This window comes from Poromitra crassiceps (genome assembly GCF_964638095.1).
Source record: "Poromitra crassiceps genome assembly, chromosome: 9".
NCBI classification, from domain to species: domain Eukaryota; kingdom Metazoa; phylum Chordata; class Actinopteri; order Beryciformes; family Melamphaidae; genus Poromitra; species Poromitra crassiceps.
In genome coordinates this window covers 20,428,210-20,444,349 of record NC_139630.1, presented here as the reverse complement: position 1 = coordinate 20,444,349, position 16,140 = coordinate 20,428,210, and the positions used below count along the sequence as shown (strand labels likewise).

The 16,140-nt window shown below is 42.8% G+C and overlaps 1 protein-coding gene across 1 annotated transcript in view; it reads right to left on the bottom strand.

The window, feature by feature from the left end:
* Positions 1-16,140, bottom strand: part of LOC310782428 (exostosin-1) — a gene marked incomplete at both ends in the record, with an annotated part of 539,881 nt that overhangs the window by 243,865 nt on the left and 279,876 nt on the right. The gene's annotated exons all lie outside the window — the stretch shown is intronic.

Below are 16,140 nucleotides of genomic sequence, written 5' to 3'. Positions count from 1 at the left end.
CTGTACGAGAAAGCGACCACTGCTCCTGGCCTGCCCCTCGGAGGAAAGGACATGCCTGGATGGGTTAAATGCAGAGGACACTTTTCACCGGCCACCGTCAGCATGAGTGTGTTGTGGCCGCATGCATGTATTGTGGTGTTCGTGTGACAATAAAAGACGGACGGGCTTGTCCGTTACGAGAGAGATTAAGGGGGCGAGGAAGCATTTTGATTAATTTCAGCCATCTTGGGCCAAAATGTCCTTTAATTTCCTTTCTCTGATTACACGGTGTCAACTGAACATTTTGATGTATAATACATCTGTGTTTTGCTAAATTTACCATGTGTATATTTTATTTAGCTTGGTGGTCAATCACTGAAGTTTTAGCGTATTTTGTACAAATTTGCTAGATTTCATGGTCTAAATTCACACTTGGCTATACGAATGCACAATACTTGTCTTAGATCTTTAGGTACATGTATAGATGTCAGTTTGAGATATATTTTATGTAGCTCACATGAATAGAAAAGAAGTTACAAGCAAAATTAGCAGCATAAGATTTTCATTTTTTTCATTCACATTTACAGTATATACAATTATGGGCCGTGACAAAAAACTGCCACATATTTTGCGGATAACTTTTAACACAAAGTCTATAAGGGTGCTCTCTCTGAAAAAATGCATTGAAAAAGTAGTGCCAGGGAGTTGGAAGGAAAATCACTTTCTAGGCACTTTTTCTTGGTTCACCTTATGGCCTATTGACGTTAAAAGGGTGTTGTCAAAAACATCAAAGTGAAGAGTGTGAGATCGCCAGGTGATGTGAAGCTTGACTTCTGACAGTTGAGAGCTGAGTCTACCCATATTTATATGTGCGAGGCTGGCAGGGTTTATGGGTGGTTATTCGTCTCCTTTTGGTTGATTTCCTCAATTTGTGGGTAGTATTTTTCTGGACATACACAGTCATTCTATTTTGTAATGTAGGGTTATGTGGAAACAAAATTGATCTAATCGCAATCAAGAGCCCTGAGTCAGTCCGCAAAGGATTTAAAATAAAATAAAATATCTGGGCTGAGACCCAGTTTGTCACAATTAAACCTTACAGAAGAATCTGAATTTTTTGTCTTCTTCTGTAACAGCAGTTTGTAACTTATTCCAGTAATGAGTTTGAGAAGGAAGGGGAAACATTGTAGAAACTGTAGAAATTAACTCTTGGTATGATGTTATTCTCGATTAAAGATACTCCGCTCGCTATACAACTCGGAGTGAGTTGGGGAGGGAGGACCATCTACCCAAATCAGAAGTAATTTTGCTCAGTGCGTTTCCAAAGTTATGTTTGACTCTCATTTGAATCAAGGAGAAAATTTCTATCCCCAGGTATGTGAAGTTTTTGACCACCGGGATGGACGGAGGAACATGTGCCTGATTCATTGCCTGATTTAGCGGTAACATCGCTGATTAGTGCCCGTTTATTTTAAACCCAGACAGCTTGCCATATTGTTCAAAAAGAGTATTTGTGGGATACATTGTACAGCATTGTCAACATACAGGAGTGCAACTTCTGCGTATAGAAATCGGGGAGAGCACAGGTGATTGACGGATTGTCTGCGCCAACGCAAACAGCAGGGGGCTAAGTGGGCAGCCATGGCTCCATCCTCTCATGATGGGAAAGAGAGTGGAGCAGTTCTTGCCGGTCAGCATCATGGCTGTTGGATTGCTGTATATCACCTTCGATAAAAGGGGCACCGAAGCACATTGCTCCCAGTCATGCCCGTAACTACCATTGATCACACGAGGTCATGACCTCGGTATTCTTTTTTTTTAATAGCCCCGGCCCCCAGATCTATTCATCTGTCATTGATGTTTTAAAGCCCTCATAACTAACATGATATATGACAGTTGATCAGAAATGCAACAATTTGCTTCCGCTCTGTGTGCTATATAGAAGGAAGAGACATAACTCACCACAACGTTCACATTTTGCATTGAGGCTAGATTGGGGCTAGACTTTGGGGACAGTTCTATTGAAGTGAATGGGTAAGTAACTCCCCTGTAAGTGATGTTTGTGTAGATGGGCCATTGTATTTAATTGAGCAGTATTCTACCATATGTGACCTGTATGCAGAATATATATTATGTGGGAGAACCCAATTTTTGGGCCAAATTTATGATATGTAGCAGTCTCCTTATGTTATCTGGTTTTTATCAATCCTGTTTGGTCGCTATGCAGCACTAATTTAGACATGTGGCCCTGAAGCTGCCGAGCCAACACCTTAGCATAAATCTTAATGTGTGCATTTAGCAAGAGAGGCCTGTAACTAGCACACTCTGCTGAGTCTTTACCTTTTTCAAGCAGCAATGTTATTAGAGGAGCATTGACATCCCGCAAACATGAACCGTCCTTAATTGCAAACTGTATCATCTCAAACAATAGAGTGCTGAGCAAGGGGCAAATAGCAAGGTAGAACTCATGAGGATTCCATCTGGACCTGGTGATTTGCCCTTGGACATGTCCTTCGCCGTGTCCTCTATCTTGTGTAGTGTGATGGGAGTATTTAAATTTTCAGATTTGTTGTCCGAAAGACGCTCCATACTTTTCTGGTCTCAGAACTGTACAGTTTCTCGTAAAAGGAGACACATTTTCCATTCACACTCTTGGGATCTGTCTGTACAATGCCCTCTGGAATAAAACGCTAAAGACAAAATGCTCTTTGATTTGGAGCCTCAGGACCAGTAGATCTCATGGACTAACTTGTATTCATGTGTGATGAGATGGGAAGTAAGTATAAATACTTTGTATCTTTGGCATCTTTACTTTACTATTTATTTTTCTGAGAACTTTTTACTTTTACTCCCTACATTTTAACATGATTATTTGTACTTTCTACTCACTTATTGTACTTTAAAAACAGGCTAGTTACTTTAGTTTTAATGCAGTTGTTTTTTAAACAAGTAACTGTACTTCTATTTAAGTAAAGAATGTGTGTACTTTTCCCATCTCTGTGCGTGATGATGCTAGATAGTCCCATAGTAGCCATTTCATTGGAGTGAAACCATTTTTTGAAACTCACTAACCTCACGGTATAAAATGAGCTATTGTGACTTATAATCACATCCTAATGAAACTTTACAATCACTAGGCATCTTGCGTGCCAAGTGTGCTCGATTGCTAGGGGCTCTCTAGCTCGGGTGAAGCTCGGTCGAAGCGCTGCCTCGCCCGCCCTGCAGCTCGCCGAGCTGGCCCTGCATGCTCGCATGCACAGCTCAGTCGTTGCGCGGCCTCACTTGCTCCCTCGCCCGCAATGCAGCTCGCCCGCTGTGCGGCTCACATGCTCTTATGACATCACTGATGATGTCACAATATCTAGGACATCATCAGTGATGTCATAATGCACAATTGCTCAAGTGGCATCACTGATGACATCTTTTCCAGGACTTTATGACATCACTGATGACATCATCACTGATGATATCACTGCTGACATCACATTATTAGGTAAATAGGGCAATCACCTAATTAGGGGGCACGGTGGCTCAGTGGTAGAGCTGTCGCCTCGCAGTCAGAAGGTCCTGAGTTCGATTCTCGCCTGGGACACTGTGGGCGCTGTGGTTGTGTTCCCCCCCATATCTTCAGTGCCCACTGCCCAGGTGGGGTATCTCATCGTAAAGGGCCTTTCTGTCTGTGTGGAGTTTGCATGTTCTCCCCATGCTCCCCCAGGGGGGTTCCTCCGTATATAACCCCCCCCCCACTAAAAACATGCAGAAGATCAGATCGTCATCGTCATCCGACCAGTGACGACAACATCCGAAGTCGGTCCCCGGGCGCTGTACGAGAAAGCGACCACTGCTCCTGGCCTGCCCCAGGAGGAAAGGACAAAGCCAGGATGGGTTAAATGCAGAGGACAAATTTCACCGGCCACCGTCAGCATGTGTGTGTTGTGGCCCTCCGTGCATGTGTTGTAGTGTGTTGTGTGACAATAAAGACGGGCTGCCGTCTGAAAATCGTTTTTTTTTTTAATCCGGCTCCGTCAGTTTACACCCCCTGAAAGTTTCAGCCCGATCGCACGTAAAACGGCATAGCTGAGGCCGACACAAAAATTGAAACAGAGAGAAAGACAGACATTGCCTCCATGCTCCCTCTTATAATAAGGATAAACTAGAGATGTAGGGCATTCAGGAGATATGGCTTCCCTAGGTATTGACAATAAGGGGGTTTCGGAGAAATTTCCAGAAGTGCTCACCGCAACAATTCTCCGCAACAACCAGCTCACTCAGGAACTGTTGGTATTAGTCCATGGGCCAGACCAGATTCCGCTACCACTCAAGCTGGCAACACTTGCTTATAATTTTTGATAAGATACATGTCTGTAGATGATATTTTGGTATGATAGCCATTCCTGAGTGGTAGCTGACACCTAGTTATCAGCTCATGAAGTTAACCACTCCGTAAAGTAAATTGCATTTTAGATGCTGGTGCATATCCTAGTTAGGCTCATGGTCAGGACATTTTTCAATATTGTGTTTGGTCCCATTTTAAAGGAGACCTTCTTAGCTTTCATTTAAGGCCAGTTGTGAAATTTTATGACAAATATAGAGGTCACTAGAGCTCTTCAAACTGTCAATGACACACATTTTTCAACAATTTTCGCCTAAACAATGTACCTTCTTTTAGCCCTGTAGCATCAAGGAACATCAGAGACACAAAACCTGGAATACTCTCAAGACTCCACGGATTCAGGAAATGTATAATATGGCCATACTATTTCATTTTGAGATGTGATTGTAGGCCTTAAATTAGAAGAATGACTTTGGCAGAAATCTGGCATATTATATCTTCAAGTCCTTGGGCCAGACCAAATGAAGAATATGCTTAGACAGACTGAGTCTGAAGGTAAACATTTCATCCAAACTGCAATAAGTATGTAAAATATAGTATATAAATAAATAAATATCTTAATATTTAATCATATATAATCATCAGAGAGTGACATTGCCTTACCGGCCAACATCCATCCTGGTATATTCACAACTTTAGCCTGGGACAATATCGATCGTCTTGAAGAAACTGTTAGTGGTGAGGGAACATCTCACAGAGTCAATGGGATTGCTGTGCAAGCAAAGGCAGTCAACCCAATTCCTGTCAAATCCATGTCCACTGTTGCCAAAACAAAGAAGAGAAGCATCACTGCACCCCCGCCAATATTACAAACTTACAATGCCAATGACAACGGGTGGGGCCACCACAAAGCAAAAGTGCAGATGGTGATACTGCATCCAATACTCGGCTTGCCAGAGAGAAGAACCTTGTTTGGGTCCTAGCACGCATATCACAACAAGAAGACCAGCAAGTCAGCAGCTGGACAGGCTTCAACATCCTGACTCGAAGTGAGATGACGGTTATCCCTGACAATGTAGGCTATCTGCCTACTATCAATGCTCCAGCGACACAAAATGTCTACTGTCAACGAGGTGCTTAACCAGTCACTGAGCATCATGCAGGACTTAGGCCTGACAAAGATTGTCTGTGTCTTTGACCAAGCCCTGTATTCAAAGGCTGCTGAGATCACATGGAAACACAGTGACAAGTTCCATGCTATCATCATCAGGCTTGGGGTATTCCACACCATCTGCACACTGCTGGCAATAATAGGAAAGCGTAGGAGGAAACTGTTTGAAGTCTACCGCGAGTTCCTCGGGAGTGGAAATGGCAACCTCTCAACCTTCTGGATGTCCTATTTGGACATGGTTAAAATCTTGATGGGGCTCATCCGAGCATCCAGACAGGGAGACTGGATGCTACACTTGGCAAGCATCCGAGCAATGATCCCATGGTGCTTTGCTTATAACAGGATGAATTATGCACGCTACCTCCCCTACTACTATGCCCAGATGTCTCAGCTGCCCATCACACAACCAGATGTGTACACGGAATTCATGGAAGGAGGCTTCTCAGTTCAACTGGGCTCCACCAATCCCTTTGGCCGAATCCCTGTTGACCAAGCTATAGAAGAAACGGTGAACAAAGACACCCAGACAGCTGGATGAACAAAGGGATTCAGCTTGAAGCCAGGAGCCGTGTCCACATATTACCAGCTGAGTACAGAAGCATGTACCTCAGACAGCTGAGAGACCTGATAGGTCAAGGCAGGTCCAAACTGTCTCATCCAGATCTACAGGGTCCAAGGATCAAGAGAGATGAAGCACATGTCCAGTCTCTCATTGACCTTATGGAGAATAACTGGCTCAATCCTATGTCCCCTCGTGAGACCGATCTGGTTAGCACCTCCACTGGCTCCATGGCTCCACCTGATGTGACCAGAGATCTCTTGAGAGCTCTTGAGAAAGGAGAAGAGGCCTACCAGGTATTCAAGCAAACAAGATTAGATGAGGACCCACCATCTTTGAAATTCCACGACAGGATGACCAAGCAAAGTCTGAAGACATTCTCCAATGTCAGCGCAAAAAAAACTCATGGAAAGAAGATGTGGTTTCTGAAGGCAGATAGGAACCTGTTCAGCCACATGATTCTGGTGGCTGAAAGTAGGAAGGTGAATATGAAGGATGTCCTTGCCCACCCACTGGGCCCACTGCCATGGGCACTGGCTGCCCAAATGCTGATGGGTCCCTACGAAAAACAAACAACTTGCCAGAGAGCTTGAAAATAATGTATCTCCTGCAGAACACATTCCAACCCCATCTGCTTCCATCATTGATGGGATAAGCCTGGTCCAAAAAAATAATGGCAACAACAAAACCTTTGCACAGGTGGCAGAGTCAGCCTTGACCCAGGTCCTCCATGAGGGGCACAGAGTTAGAGGATTGATGTTGTTTTTGATGTCTATCGCCAGACTTCGATCAAAGATGCTGAATGACTCAACCGGGGTGCAGACACCACTCTCCAGTACAAGAACCTTGCAGGGGGACACCATGTCCAGCAGTGGAGAAAATTTCTGTGCAGTCCGTCCAATCTCATCAAGTTTCTGGTGGAAGAGTGGAAATTCCCACAATACAGAAAAATGCTCCATGGCAAGTTATTGTACTTGACCTGTGAGGAAACCTGCTTCAAGTTGACAGAGGAATGGTGTGAGGAAGTAGCAGAACTGCACTCCACGCATGAAGAGGCTGACACCCGTCTGCTCTTGCATGCATTGCATGCAGCAAATGCAGGCTCAAAGTCAGTGATCATTACAGCTGAGGACACTGATGTCATGGTGATTTGAATTGGCTTCCAGAAGGACATCACCTGTCCCATCTACCAGAAGTTTGGGACACTGAACCGCACAGGTTTGTTGACATCAGCAAACTGGCAAGATCACTTGGAGATAGCATCTGTGACAGCTTAATTGGCTTACACGCATTCTCACGCTGCGACACTGTCAGTGCATTTGCTGGTCAAGGGAAGCTGAATGCCCTGAAGATGGTTAGAAAGAACACTTCCTGCCAAGACACATTTAGTCGACTGGGGCAGTCATGGGATGTGAGTGATGAGCTGTTCCATAAAATCGAGCAGTTCACCTGTCACATGTATGTTGGTAATAGCAGCACTGGTGATGTGAACGAACTGCGCTACCAGCTCTTTGCACCAAAAGAGGAGAGGTCGAGTCCAGCCAGCTGCCACAATGTAGAGACTGTCTCTTCATGCATGTGCAACGGGCCAACTATCAGGCAGCAATATGGAAGTGCTGTCTGCAGGCTAACCCTGCAGTGCCAAGCCCTACAGAGTATGGATGGACAGACGATGATGGCAAGTTGGCCATTTACTGGATGCGCTCCCCACCCGCACCAGATGTGGTCTTGGAACTGCTGACATGCAAGTGTGTGCGTTCATGCAAAATGCCAAGCTGCACATGCCTGTCAAATGGACTACCATGCACAGACATGTGCAGGTTACAGACCTGCAGTAACCAAAAACTGCAGAAAGATCCAGAACCTGACTTTGAACTCTGGGAGTCAGGTGACGAGAGAGACGAGTTTGATGACTGACACAGTGTGGTGTTGTTATTAGGGGTGTCAACGGTTACACCTTCTGGCAGCGATGTTTTTTTGTTTTGTTATTTGACCGCATTTCCATTGCCACTTTTTGTGTGTGACTGCATTTCCATTACGTTACTGAACTTGTGTGAAGACTTTAGAGTAACATTAAAGTTATCATCCGTAGCTTACAGGCAGCATTATCACCTCTAAACAGTTTTGATAAGAAAAATGAAACACAGACTCACTCGCTTGGCACAGCCACAACTGATGTGATGCATACACAACAGACGTGTACTCGGTTATTGATTTTTCTAAACGGTTGTGATTTAATATCCAGTTAGCCAAGTACACGTGTTAATGTGACACCCCTAGTTGTTATTACAGTATTATAATGTTTTAATGTTGTTATAATGTTAAAGTAGTTCCTTACCTCACTTTGGTATTCCTTATTATCCTATATTTTCATTGTGTATTTAAGCAACTGTATAAAGACCAGTGTGTGACCTAAGTAGCTGTGGTCTAGTTCGTTTTTTAGTAATAATCATTTAAGGATTAAATTAACTCTCACAATGAAATAGTATGGGTATGTTATACATTTCCTGAATCCATGGAGTCCTGTGAGTAGTCCAGGTTTGGTATTTTGTGTCTCTGATGTTCTTTGATGCCACAGGGCTAAAAGAAAGTATATAGTTTAGGCGGAAAATGTTGAAAAATGTGTGTCATTGACGGTATGAAGAGCTCTAGTGACCTCTATATTTGTCCAAAAAATGCACAGCTGGCCTTAAATGAAAGCTAAGAAGGTCCCCTTTAAAATGGGACCAAACACAATATTATAACACATTGAAAAATGTCCTAACCATGAACCTAACCAGGATATGCACCAGCGTCTAAAATGCAATTTACTTTCGGGAGTGGTTAACTTCATGAGCTGATAACTAGGTGTCAGCTACCACTCAGCAATGGCTATCATACCAAAATATCATCTACAGACATGTATCTTATCAAAAATGATAAGCAAGTGTTGCCACCTTGAGTGGTAGCGACAAGTGAAATTTTGAGCTCTGGCCCATGGACTATATCTTTCTACCGCTGCGCCATAGAGAGCATCCTCTCATACTGCATCTGTGTGTGGTTTGCCAGCTGCACAGCCGCAGAGAGGAAGGCGCTCCAGAGGGTCATCACCACGGCCCAAAGAATCTTTGGCTGCCCCCTCCCCTCCCTGGAGGACCTGTATGGTCCTCGCTGTCTGAGGAAGGCACACAACATCCTCAAAGACCCATCCCACCCCGGACACTCTCACTTCGAACTGCTGCCCTCAGGCAGATGGTACAGGGCAATAAAAACACGCACAAACCAACTAAAAAATTGTTTCTACCCCAGAGCCATTTCTGCACTGAACACTGGTCACTGAACTGCACTGCACTGAATCACTGAACTTACCTATTGTGCAATTAACTCTCACAGCACAATACGGGTAACTGTGCAATTATTCACTAATGTTTTTACTTATTCATACAGTGCAATAGGGTTCTGTGCAATTTATTCAATTTATTATTAATCTACATTGCACAGTGCAATTGCAATTACGGGTTGTGCAATGATAGGTAAAATGTGTTAAATTGCGGATGTTGTGTGTTCTGTGTGCTTCTTTTATCATTTTACTCTCGTATTCTTCTAAATGTACTACACCTTAAAGGTTGCTCTTTTTAATTTCGTTGTACTCTGTGCAATGAATTAATAAAGATCCATTCATTCATTCATTCAACACCAATCGATTGAAAGGTGTTCCTCAAGGTCTTGGTGTATTAACGTGGTATTTTGGAGGGATTTTTGACCATTTTCATGACTTCTCGAGTGGTCAGGCCTTGGTGTTGTCGCAACTTGACTATGTCACAAATCACAATTGTGACTTTGTCAGACTTTCTCTCTGTCTCTAGTCCCCTTATCTTCCTCATGTTTCACTGTCTATGCCCAGCAGATCTATGTTAGTCTCCAGTTTGTGTCTTGTTAGTAATCACCCAGCTGTTTCCCATGTGTAATCACCTCCCTCTGTGTATTTAGGTTTGTGTTCCCCACTCAGTCTTTCTCTGGTCGTCAGCAAGTTCACGTGTGTTCTGTCCATGTTACCTGTCGTTCTGTTACCTGTTCCCTCATTAAATTTGCATGTGTTGGGTTTTGTCATCATTTGCCTGCCTCCTGCTGTTGTCCTGCAATAGGCCCTTTTTATGTTTGTAAACAGTGATTATGTATTTGGTGGGCGGAGCCAAGCTGGGTGCAGGAAGTTACAACAAGCGTTTCAGCTGTCATAGAAATATGGGTAACACACCCACCCAAACCTGTCGCCCGACCCACGGCGCCTCATTCCCGCAGCCCAGCTAATGTTCTAACTGTACCCCGACATATCCCATTAAAACCAGTCAGTTCCTGTAATATGGCCCTATTGAATGTAGGAACTCTGACTTCAAAAAGCTTTACAATTAATGACTTTATCTCAGATAAATATATTGATTTCTTGTTTCTTGTAGAAACCTGGCTCACCTCAGATAGTGCCGCTGTACTTCTTGAGACCTGTCCACCAAATTATAACTTCTTCCATTCAGTTAGACAGGGAAAACGAGGCGGTGGAATTGCCACCATCTTCTCAAACAAATACAGCTGTACTAAGTTGAGTTTTGGTGAATTCTCTTCCTTCGAATATATTGCTTTCACTCTGAAAGCTGATCCAGTCCTACTTCTACTTACATTATACCGCCCACCTAAACTATGGGCAGGTTTTCTCGATCAGTTCTCAGAACTTATGTCACTTATTATTATTAGTTATGATCGGATAATTATAAATGGTGACTTCAATATCCATGTGAACAAGAAGACTGATGGTAAAGCCAAACAGTTCCTCCACATTTTAGACAGCCTAGAGTTAGAACAACATGTCACAGGGCCCACAGACAATCACAGTAATACCCTTGATCTTATTATCTCCAGAGGGATCAACATTGTTGATGTGTTGGTGAACAATATTAATGTGTCTGATCATTACTGTGTATCCTTTAATGTTTCTTTAAATGTCTCAACTAATTGCCCTGATACCATAATTAAAACACGGTGCCTGGACTCCAATGTACAGCTGGAGTTTTCTGAGTTAACAGCCCTGATGGACCCAAAAAATTTTGATTCATCAATTGATGAAATGGTGGTTACTTTTAATAGTGAACTGAGTGCCATTCTCAACAAAATAGCTCCTGTAAAGACAAAAAGGAGGTCATCCAAAAAAAGAGCACCCTGGTTGAAAAACAACAGCCTTAGTGACCTAAAAAGATCCTGCAGGAAAGCTGAAAGAACATGGAGAAGAACCAAACTACATGTTCACCATGCTATCCTAAAAGAAAGAATTGCTGCCTATAACAAAGCCGTCTGTAAAGAGAGAAGGACCCACTTCTCAAAAATCATTTGTGAAAACAGCGGAAACTCTAGAGTTTTATTTTCAACCATCGATAGACTTTTAAATCCAGCGCCCTTTAGCTTATTGAGTCAGGCTTCCGCTTTGAAATGTGAAGAATTTGCAACCTTTTTTACTAACAAAGTCACCTTTATCAGAGCGGACATCACAAATCCAGCAAATGCATTCTGTGAGACACCTATACATAGCCCCCCAAAATTGAGGTGTTTTAACAAGATTTCACAATCTGAACTCGCTAAAATTGTATCTCAGACCAGCTCCTCAACATGCGCTCTGCCTGTTCCTAGTACATTTCTTAAGAATGCATTTCCCAGTTTAGCTCCCTGCATTCTTAAAATAATCAATACCTCATTGGAAACAGGTATTTTCCCCACTGCTTTTAAAACTGCGGTACTGAAACCTTTACTTAAAAAATCGAATCTGGATAATACCGTCTTAAATAACTATAGGCCTATATCCAACCTATCTTTCATGAGCAAAGTACTTGAAAAAGTAGTCTTTAAACAGCTCAATAATTTTCTCAATGATAATAATATCCTAGAGAAATTCCAATCAGGATTTAGAGCAAATTATAGTACAGAAACCACCTTAGTCAAAATAGTAAATGATCTTAGGCTTGCTGCTGACTCAAACCAAGTATCTATCCTCATCCTCTTAGATTTGAGTGCAGCATTCGACACAATCGACCATAACATTTTAATTCACCGTCTTGAGAGAGCCACCCACCAATAACACAGTAATACTCTGACAGGAAGAAAAAAGGACATTGCCCAAAGACAACAAAAATCCGAGCTACTCAATGTATTTCTTGATTCAATATTTTTTTAAATTGGATTTGAAAATGGAGATATTGGCACTTTGTTTGATCCTGTCATCCAGTCTGTTCCAAAGAGTCACCCCATAGACTGTAATACACATTCTCTTAAGAGTAGTGCGAGCACACGGCTGTTTCAAATTATATTTAGGCTACCTCTTAAATCATAGCATCCTTCTCTGTCTGCAAACATTTTTTGAATATTACCAGGAAGTAGATTGTTCCTCGCTTTGAACATAATTACTGTGGTTTTGGACTCAATCAAATCCATCAGTTTCAATGCATTTGACTTTAGAAATAGTGCATTAGTGTGTTCCAAATAACCTACCTTATGAACAATCCTTATTGCCTTTTTTTAAGTGTGCATAATGTATGAAGGGTACTTTTATAGGTATTAGGCTGCCCGCCAGTATGATCTAGTGCTATGGGTCATATAAAGAGTATTATGGCTCCTTTCCACCACATATAACAGCACAGTACAGCTCTACTCTACCTGGCCTTACTCGTCTCTACTTGATATAAACTTTGCTTGCACAGAAAGTTTACTCACCTCCGCCCACACCTGGTGGTCATAGCAACCTCATATCTGCTCTCCGTCCATAGCCCAAGTAGGCTATAACGTATAATGTTAAAATTAAATCCATACACGGAACTTTTAAACTGGTTATGAAATACGGGTGCCTCTAAATGACCGATATGGGCAAATGTGACCATCAGCCAGGAGAATGGATATCAATTTGTTGTTATTTACATGCATGCTCTGCGCGGGGGACGGGGGTTACACTACGGGAAGAAGGGAAGTCACTACCCCGGCGGGCACTCACCAGTCAAGACCGCGGCTTCACTTACCCCCGCCTCCGACCTAGCGGAGCCAACGTAACACACAACTACAAGGGCTTCCCGAGCAGCGGACTTTTTCTCTCTCAAAACAATTGAAAATCACTGTCATGTTAAAGCTGAGCAAGGAGATCGATTTTATTTCACCAGAGCCGAAGGCAGCAACACAAAAGACTGATGGAAATAACAGAAGAGAAGAGAAAAGTCCCACTGTATCCAGCATTGACAGAAAGTATCCAGACACAGTAAACACGATTCTGCCTGACTAATCAGTCGTCTGCAGTGTTTTCACGTCACCGTATGGTACCGGCTGGAACCTCAACAAAGCAGGGACCAAAACTAGCCGGGTTGTCCAGGTTTTTGATCGGTGGAATAAGACAAAAAAGCGAGACGAGCTGGGCAGGGCCGCGCTAGTACCAGCTGTGGAAATGGGCCATGGGTAATATAAAGAAGTTACAATTTGGAACACAAGTGCATATTGCGCTTTATTACCAATACAGAATAACCTTGTGCTGCATCCAGCCCTCTATTTCAGAAGCTGCAGATTTTAAACATTTATCAAATTAATATTTTCCAAATATGCACTTTTATCTATAAGATCCAATCAAGTGAAGGAAAGATCCCTGAGCATTTCAAGTCCTACTTTAAACTTGATTCATTATCCCACTCATACTCAACCCGCAAATCTGCACATCTTCATCTCCCTAAATTTATTTTCTCTAGAGGCTTGGGGCCCTATTCTCCCACAGGCCATCGGCGCTATTACGGGCCTTAACCGCAAAAAAACGTGCCTAGCGCCTGTTTTTCGGGAAAATAGCAATAGGCTTTAGGCTGCCAAATGCGCTTTAGGCCGAATGGGCGTGGCGGAGTCCCTGAATGCGCCAAAGTGGGCGTGTCGGCGCTAAATACCGGCGTACTCCTATCTTCCGACCTGCCGTTAATTTAGCGCCTTGCGCCTTTGAAAAGCAGGCCTATTCAATGGGCCAGTCCGTCCCCTCTCTCCTCTGTCACCCTTCTCTGTGTCACTCTCTCCCTCTCTCCTACTGACAGGAGCAGGCATTGGTGTGCGTTTACCAGTTTATTGTGAAATAAATCCTTCCGCGTTGAGTTACTGTCACAAGCCTGTGTGACAACGCTTCCAGCCTGGGTAAAACAACTCCGTCCGTACCGCTTTGAGGCTGCAGGCAGTCTGACAGGCACAATACGACTGTCTCTCTCTGACTGCCTGTGAATGCCCCAGCATGCAATTGGGTACTAAATTTCGCTACTAAATAGCAACCAAATGAGGCGAAATAGATATAAAAGGTCGATCTAAAAATTTAATGTGTAATGGTAACACAGCCTGCAATTGTAGAACATTTCAATATTGGACCAAATAAATCATCGAAATTAAAACACCACCCTAAGTGAAACATATATGTCCTCCTGGGCCTATATATATACCCCTTGTCGAGTTAACGTGATTTAGAGAAGTAACAGCGGAACGCGCTTCGGAACGCGATTCTAATGGCATCTGCTATACTGTGATGTCCCTCCAATAACTTGGCCCTATTTCACATTTAGTTTTACAATAAAAACACATTTATGCAATGACTTGACATAATGTAGGGTATATTTATGTGCATCATCCTTCCTGCAGCAGGCGAGAGAAAATGATATCTTTCTGGACAAACTTTCACCAATCTAATAGGCTATATTTTTCTAGCTGATGCATAGAACATTATTTTCACTTTGATCTTGCTATAGTGTAGCGTATTTACATGCTTGCAGTATTGAAACTGCAGTTAGATTGGTTTGAGAAGCATAATAATATGGAATAATAGCCTATAATGCAGACAGACAGGCTGGATGAAGGGAGGGGGGGGGGGCAGAGCGTTTGGCTTTCGTCTGGTTTTGCGGGATCACTGGAATTGGAGCTAAAAAGGCAAGCGTGCGATTCGTTTATTGCACTTATCCAATGAGCATGACGGTGCATAATTTTACGCCTAAAAGGCGTGGTTGTAATGCTTTGGGCTGCATCTAGCGCCAGCACGACGATATCAAGTGCGCCTTTCCACGCCCACTGCTTTGATCTGCGCCTGCCGCTCGGCCTAGAAACTGCGCCGATGCAACGTTAGGGGCCCAATTCTCCATTAAATTTAGAGGAGTAAAACTATGGAATGAATTTTTCTTTCTAGCTGAAAAACCTTCCCTAAGAATTTACAAAAAAGCTCTTAAGCAACTCTTAATTACTTCTGACAATACGTAAAAATCTTTCTTCTTCTGTATCTTGCTCTATTTCTCTTTCTTCTCTTTCTTTTGTTATTGTGTATGTATAAACATTTGAACTGTTAAATGAGGTGGAGTGCGCCTTATAAGCCCTCTGGGCTTTCTTTGCCTCCTCCTGCACAGTACTCCTGTCTGTATTTTAGCTCTGTAAATATCTCATCTGACTTGTCATTTGAACTGTCATATGCCTTTGTTTTGTTTCTACTGTGCGAATAAATAAAACCTAAAAACCTAAAACCTAGAATGAATGCTGTTGCAATGCACAAATATCTCTCCTGTTTGTGTGTTTAAAACAGATGACTTTATTCATTACTTGCCTTTACAGTATAAGAAATGTCTCTGTTGGACTGTTGGTAAGGTGGACAACAAGGTATTTTATTTAACAAGATACACTTATTTACTGATTCTAAAATGGTTGCATTTTATGTGGAATGGATAGTTCAAAACCTAAACGTGTGTATTAATGAAAAAACATGAAAAACACCCCCCCCCCCCCAAAAAAAAACTATTTTCTCATCTGGGTATTAGAATTGGCCTACATGTGGTACCTTCTCCTGGGGTGTGTCACAACAACATTTTCCCTTGACAGTGTTGTCTTCCAAACAACCTGCAGCTAACAGGCGTCTGTCTCTTTAAGAGCCTTCACCTTCTTACTGTATGGAGGTGATGCACTTGGCAAGGTGATAGGCTACTATTGTGACATGGTAAGGTGAGCTCCTATAGGCTACTATTGTGACATGTGACACAAATCTATAACATCTACCTCTAGTTATGTGTGAGAACAGACTGATGCCGACCAATGTCTAGAAATCAG